Source organism: Hippopotamus amphibius, chromosome 16 (assembly GCF_030028045.1).
Source record: "Hippopotamus amphibius kiboko isolate mHipAmp2 chromosome 16, mHipAmp2.hap2, whole genome shotgun sequence".
In the NCBI taxonomy this organism is placed as follows: Eukaryota; Metazoa; Chordata; class Mammalia; order Artiodactyla; family Hippopotamidae; genus Hippopotamus; species Hippopotamus amphibius.
The window spans coordinates 38,143,782-38,151,747 of NC_080201.1; the positions used below are offsets into that span (position 1 = coordinate 38,143,782).

General features: G+C 42.0%; 1 pseudogene; it reads left to right on the plus strand.

Annotated features, from left to right (window-relative positions):
• Window positions 1–686: 686 nt before the first annotated feature.
• Window positions 687–869, plus strand: LOC130838061 (40S ribosomal protein S29-like; annotated as a pseudogene).
• The last annotated feature ends 7,097 nt before the right edge of the window (window positions 870–7,966 follow it).

Consider the following 7,966-nt stretch of genomic DNA (forward strand, 5'->3'; position numbering starts at 1 on the left):
TATGACATCCTCCAGTTGTGAGCTGCCAACTTGGAGGTGTGGGTCTCCACCCCTCCTATACACCTTGCTGTGGTTCCTTCTTCATATTTTTAGTCATGGAAAAATCTTTTTTGCTCATCTTCAGGTCATTCTCATCAATTGTTATAATTTTGGTGTGTCCATGGGAGAAGATGAGCTCGGGGTCATCCTACTCTGTCATTTTGGTCACAACTCTGACTGGTGTTTTATCAATTCATCAACTATTTTTCTTGCTCTGACTTTTTCACTGTATTATTCTGCTTTTCTTCTCCATCCTTAATCAGGTAGTCAAAACTTGTTTCCAAGGAAGAAGGTGGGACTATCTTTTCAGAGAAGATATCGAGCAGGTGAGTGGAGAGGGACAGACTTCTCTCTTGTCTCTTCACTCTTAGAATATGTTTTCCAAGGAGCACCAGCTCTATCTTAAATAAACTACCAGCTCTGTGAGTGTGTCAGCATATACCCCTGGAGAACAGCCTGAAGCCAACAGCCCTTGGAAGCCCAAAACCCTCTATTCATTCTCTGTATGGGACCTCATGTCCTCTCTGCTTCCTCGCCTGAAAATGCACCACCCTTTCAAAATTTGGAAGCTTGTAATTTATTATTTATTCAAAAACTAAATAACGACTAATAATAAAATATTTAGTGATTTTGCCTCTTGTAGCCGACAAAGCGACATGGGTCATCAGCAGCTCTACTAGAGCCATCTGAGAAAATTTGGCTCGAGTTCTCACTTTTGCCGCATCTGCTCAGATCTGCACAGTCTGACCTGGAAATGCAGCCTCAATATGTGCCATCAGTGTTTCCACCAGTATGCAAAGGACACTGGCTTCATTAAGTGTCTTCCTTAATGAAGACACTGGACTAAGTGTACTTCCTTGAATGGGCAATCCAGGACATCTTCCTTATGCAGAAACAATACTAGCTCTTTGTATATAAAAGTTTAAAAACTTCAAGGGACTTGCTAGGTGGTGCAGTGATTAAGAATCCGCCTGCCAATTCAGGGGACACGGGTTCAATCCCTGCTCCGGGAAGATCCCACATGCCGCGGAGCAACTAAGCCCGGGCGCCACAACTATAAGCCTGCTTAGACCCCGTGTTCCGCAGCAAGAGAAGCCCGTGCACCACAATGAAGGGTAGCCCCCACTTGCTGCAACTAGAGAAAGCTCACGTGCAGCAATGAAGACCTAATGCAGCCAATCAATAAATCAATCAATAAATAACAAAACAAAACAAAAAAATTCAAAAGAAAAAAAAAGATTTGTCATAGTGCCTGGCGCATAGTATGCATTCAATGTGTGGTAGCTTATTAGCATTATTATTATGGGATGAGAAAGCTTAGTCCAATTTGGAGTCAGATATGTAAATCAAAGGCAATTATGACATGAGAATGTTGTTGAGGGAAACATTTCTTTGAGGTTTTGCTCTTTTAAAAGGGCAATTTCACATACACATTTTGACTTTGGCATTTGAGGTGCACATAATTCTTTTAATGCCTATTCTAGACATCTAGAGTGGCATTTTGAGTGGCCTCTGCTCATCACAGCGGAATGAATGGCAACTGCCTGATTGAAGATGCAGAAAAAAAGCAGCATAATATAGCATAAAAGTCAGCACAAACTGTAGTGGGGCTGAGAGGATTGCAATTTAATGGGGCTCAATTATTTGATTACAATAGACCTTTCAGTTGCCATAGAAACAAAACCACTGCTCTGAATAAAGACACTGATGGGGCCAGGCAGGCACACATATTTCAAAAAAAAAAAAAAAAAGACTAAATTAAAATGATGCACAGAATGGCAACGAGTGCTCCTGAAATTACTCTATCTGGATGGATAAATGAGGAAAGCATGTAGATAACAGGCAGGGTGAAAGGCAGACCCTTAATGCAGGCTGATCAAAGCAGCCTCCAAATTGCAAAACAAAATTGATATTTGAATCTTGGGCTCCTTCTCTGTGACAAGATCCCAGGTACTGGTTTCCTCTAGGATTGTGGATGAGTGAGCCACCTTGGGGGCTGGGGACAGGGCATCATCAAAACAAGAGTCTGGATGACATGGTGGGAGAGAGAGTGAAAGAGGGAGAGACAGAGACAGAGACAAAGTGAGACCTTGCTGTCAATACAATTGACCCTTGAACAACATGGATTTGAACTGTGCAGGTCCACATATATGCAGATTTCTTTTCTATAGTAAATAATACTACAGAACTGGCAAAATGTACTGAGAATCTCGAAGAAGTTCATAGCCAGGAATTCTAATTTTAGGGATCTCTGTGCTGGGATTTTCACTACAGAGCCATTTACATTTGCAGAAATTTGCGGAAAAATCCCTGTAATGATACCAGTGAAAATTTATTGGTGCTTACTCTGGGTATAAGCAGCTTTTGGCAGGAAAGAGCTCTTTGCAGGAAAGAGCTCTCTGCCGGAGGCCCCTTTTTGTTTTGTCACTTTAGCAAAGCTATATTGTAAGTAACCATAAACCAGGCACCCTCATCCTCTACTCATCTTCAGCCAAAGCACACGTTTCAAATCTTTTGATCACACAATACTTTGCCTAACCTGTTGGGTCTTTCCATAAACCAAAGAAGTAAAAATGAAGAATAATTAATTAACAGATGACCAGAACTCTTCCCTAGCTTCCTCTTCAGTAATCTTGTGAAGAAACTGTGTGAAAAGAAAGCATCTAAAGAAAGATCGTGAGTCAATGAGCCTGCACACAGGGGGAGATGGCAATGAATCTGACCCCCTCTCTCAATGATTAACTGAGATTACTTCCCCTTTTCCCTTTAAAAACTTTCACAGCTAAGCAGACTCTTTGGAGCTGGTTTTGGGGACACGACTCCACCTTCTCCCAAGATTGTGGGCTTTTCTGATTAAATCAACTTTTCTTTCTACTAACATTTGTCTCTCAAGTATTGATTTTCAAGTGGCAAGCAGGCAGACCTGAGTTCAGTAACACGGGTATCCCTGTGGCACGAACTTCACATGTGTCCTCTTCTTTAATCCTCCTGACAACTTAGGAGAGAGGTATTATTATTATGTACATGTTACAGATGGGGAAACTGAGACCAATGGAGGATAAGCAATATGCCTAGGGTCAATAAGTAAATGGTAAGATTTGAACCTAGGTCCTTCTGAGTAGATACTCTAAGCCCATAACCATCGGTATTAAATGAATTATATTGCCATTATCTGTAGACATTGAAATTATGTTTTTGAGGAATTTAGTGAGAAAAGCAGGTCATAAACCTCATATATTGCATACTTTCAACCATGTTATGTTGTTTTTGTAAATTTGCAAATAAAAAAGACAGGAAGACAATTATGGCTTTTAAAATGTTCTATAGTCTGCTTTTCTATACTGTCAAGGTGTTTTTTTTTAAAGTTTGTCAACTCTTTGCATATCTGAGGCTGTGGGTATGGGTAATATCACAACATTTCATTACAGTGTTAATTTCTTAAGACCAGACAAACCCATGAAAAGCCAGAGAAATATCCAGAAGCAAAAAGATCTTTCACAGGCAGTGCGTCAGGGGCCGGGCTGACTACCAGGACAATTTCCAGATGGAATGATGGTCGCTATCCAGGGGGGACAGGAAGGGAAGGCTCTACAGTCTAGGGTGGGCCCTTCTATGCAGGTACCCAGGGCCCTCACAGCACCTTTCCTGATTCCCCTCCTCCTCCTCTTCTCTTCTTTGTCCTCTTTTTCCTCCATTCACTTTTTTCTTTTCCTCTACCCAGCCTCTATCAGTCAACAGTTGTGAAATGGTCTTCTATCAGAGTGGACATCTGAGTTTTTCCCTCCTTGGTATATATCTTTCCTCTTTCTGGTAACAGTGGGACCCTGAGTTCTTTTTGCAAACTACCTCTACCCACAGGAGCTGGGGGGCTGTCAATCAAGGTGCCTACCCTCCCCTAGCCAAAGGATGGGCATGTGACTGAGCTTGGCTAGTAGAAGTTTAGTAGGAATTTGAATCTTTAGCAGATGACATAAGGATAGAACATTAGAAAAGCAGATCATCCTGGAGAAAGCACCTCAAAGAGCCTGCTCCCTTGAAACCCAGATCTTCCCTGGGACCTACCCTTCTTAAAGCCTGTCCTTTTGGTTTTCTTCCATTCCACAAGCTATCCTGGATGTTTCCAAGTTTTATTTCTGTTGTTGCTGAGTTTTACATCTGTTGGCCAGTCTGTTTCTGTTGCTTACCACCACATAGCAGCAGAGGTTGACTCAGTGGCGTTTATATAGAGTCTTAGTAACTTGGTTCAGACACACAAAGGAGAATTGGTCATCATCTCCTCCTCTCTTCATTCTAGACCCTGTAGCCTGGACTTAATGGGCCTTGTTTCCAAATTAAGGAAAAGATCACAGTTTGGGCCATATATTGTCCCATCACTGAGTAACTTTGTTCTGTGATCTCTGCTCTTGACTTTTTATCTGAAAAATCTGAACCAAGGCTAGATTAAGTGGTAGGCTGGCAAGGCAGCTGCCAATCTGAAGGGAAGTTACATCATCACCTGGAAATGTGGAACCAATGAGCTCAGGTCACCCCAGCAGCAACCTTACAGAACTGGTGGGAAGCTAGTGAGTTGGCTCCACTGAGGGCAATGTTGCCCTCTAGGGATGATTAAAACACTCCACCTTTTCTTTTTGGTACTTTTGAGACACACACATTAAAAAAATTCAGACGGGGGACTTCCTAGGTGGTGCAGTAGTTAAGAATCTGCCTGCCAATGCAGGGAACATAGGTTCGAGTCCTGCTCCAGGAAGATCCCACATGCCATGGAGCAACTAAGTTCATGCGCCACAACCACTGAGCCTGTGCTCTAGAGCCTGTGAGCCACAACCACTGAGCCCTAGGTGGCACAACTACTGAAGCCCGCATGCCTAGAGCCTGTGCTCCTCAACAAGAGAAGCCACTGCAATGAGAAGCCTGTGCATCTCAAGGAAGAGTAGCCCCAGAGCACCGCAACTAGAGAAAGCCCATGTGCAGCAATGAAGACCCAATGTACCCAATAAATAAATAAATAAATAAATAAATAAATAAATACATTTAAAAAAATTCAGATGAAGTTTTTATTTCAAACAAGGCATGTCATAATGACATTTACCTTTCACAAATGATTCCTTTTATTATCTGTTAAACCCTTTAATGTGATTCTATGTGGTTTTCTGGTTTGGAAAACCATGAAAAGGAAAAGAATGACTACAGGAAAGTGGGAAATGTTTTATTGATTTATTTCAGAGCCTTGACAATGAAGCGACTTGGTAGCAGTTAAAAAGATACTAAGATGGGTTATCTCCAAGACGTACTGCCCCAATAGCAAGTTAAAGAGTAAGCTGTCAAAGTTATTTTCTTTTAAAAAAAAATTAAAAGAACTCACACATATAAACAAGTACTGTTCATTTTCTAAGGATATATATATATAAAAGGCGTAGAAAGGTAAAAGTCTTCCAAACTAATATGCTACCTCTAGGGGTGAGAAGAGGGGAATCAGAATTAGGAGAGGTGATCAAGGGAACTTAACCTCATTGCATTGGTTAGATATTTACAATGGGAAAGTATTTATATGTTTCTGATGAAATTAAAAACAAAACTTAAGAAGCAGATAAAAATATAGCAGTTCTGGTTGAGGAGAAACAGAGTGCTGTACCCCTTACCTGGAACTATCTTGGACATCCTGGGGTTGAGTTTAGTCCATACTTTTTATTTTTTATTTGGGGAAACTGAGGCCAAGGAATTCAGCAGAATGATTTGTCTGAGGCTTGCAGTGTTATCAGACAAAACTCATTGAAAGCCAGAGAAATGTTCAGAACCTCCCTCCCATTCCCTGCACTACCCCACCCTCAATCCTTCCCAGAGGAGACAGAGATTCTAATTGCAATGTGAGTAGACCTGCTTAAATTAAACTGGAACGTGTTATCAGAGTGAAGGTTAATGACCTAAAGATTAACAGCAGAGATTGAATTACCAGGAGAAGGATTGTGCTAATTGTATCTGTGAATTTAGAGTCTCTGCATTGCAGAGATTAATGGGAGGAATCCGTGCTCACCCTTTTTTCCAGCTTGAAGGAGAGTGTGGTTCCCGCCTGCCCTCATCAACCCACAACCACAAGGCTCTCAGCGAAGTGACGGAGTGATGAAGAGGGAACATATAGACCCAAGGCAGTGTGGTTACACTGACGCCTACCTGCCGTAGCAACGATGCTAACTGTTGTAATGTTGGCACATATTTCTTCCTCTCTCTGAACCTTAGCTTCCTTTTGGTAAAACATGTGGAGGAATGTATGTTTCATGCATGCTGTGGTGATGGTGTGAGGATGGCATGCGCTGCAAAGAAGCTTGGAAAAAGAAGTATGGTATGAGTCAGGACAGATGCCTTTGTTTGCAGGCGGCAGAAAATGGATTCAAAATTTAAACAACAATATTAAAAAATGGAACTTATTGACCAATGAAATTAGAAAGATCAGTGTGTGTATGTCTGTGTGTGTTTATGCTCAAGTGTGTGTGTGTGTGTGTGTGTGTGTGTGTGTGTGTGTGAATCTGGCCTAGGCACAGGTGGATGCAGGGAATGGATGGACTGAGAAAGGGTTAGGGGTGGTTCCCCAAAGAGATGCTGAGCAGAGAGAAGACATACAGTCACCATATGACTGATGTCACATCCAGCAAGAACTCATGGACTCTCCCCCTCCCCAGTCTGTCCTGAGTCTGAGAAACACCCCTCTCCCAGGGACCCAAGGCAACATTACAGTTTCCAATGATGAGGCAGCTGTTTGGCCTGCACAGTTTGGACAGAGGGCTCTACTTGCTACTGTGGTTAGCTGGTCTGCCTGTTGCAGCGGGCTGCAAATACTCTTGGCCCCAAATGAACATAGAGCCCCCGGTGCTGAGCAAGTGTGTAGATAAGGATTGCGGTCTTTACCCTGTGACAGCAGTAACCTGGCTGCCAGTCAAAGAAAAAAACATGTTGAAGACATGAAAGGGCATAACCATGTTGTTTCATAATTTTTTAAAATTATAACATTAAATATGATCCATCCTACTTTTTAAAGTAGATCATTTTATATGTAAAGCTGAAGTCCAACCACCACTCCTAATCCCATGACTCATTCCTAATACCAGCTTTATAAATACATTTTTAAAATAAACATATTTTTATTTAAATATTTTAAACATAAAATAAACTAAAAAAAATCTATTGGGGTATGTGTGTGTGTGTTTACCAGTCAGGATGGGCTAGGCTCTGCTGTGGTAACAAATAATTCAAAAATTTCAGAGGCTTAACACACATCAATTTTTCACTCCAGCATATACTTGACAAGGGCCTACAACGGGAATCTGTTTATTGGAGTCACTGAGGGACACAGGCTGACAGAAGCCAAGAGAGAAAGGAAAAAATGATGAGTTGTGGTCTGTTTCATAGCTTCCACCCAAAAGTGAGCCATGGCACTTCTCACATTTCATTGGCCAGAGCAAATCACAGGGCCTCACCTAGCTCCCAGGAGTGGGAACCTTGTACTTGGAAGAGCTGGAAATAAATTGGCAGCTAACACTAGTGACTATTCCAGTAGGTTTAATACATCTTCTGTGGTTTTGTTATTTTTATTCAACAATGTTTCTAGAATGTATCCATGTTGATCCATGTAGATCTAGTTTAGAGGGATGAGTCAATAAGCTGAACAGGGGAGTAGATGCTGTGTGATTCCAACATCCCTGAAGCTTTCTATCACTGCTTAAGTTCTCCTAACAATTCTTGGCCTCCAGTCCAACAACTGATGAACTGATCAATCCATCCTGAGAGATGAATTTAATCCTGTGACAGAAGATATCAATGAGCCAAGAGGTCAGGAGAGCTGTTGTTCTGCCCTTGAGGCGGCTGGGGACAGATTCAGGGGCAGTAGGAGGCCGAGTGCTGAGGGGTGCCCTGCCAGGGCTGAGAACTGCACGGC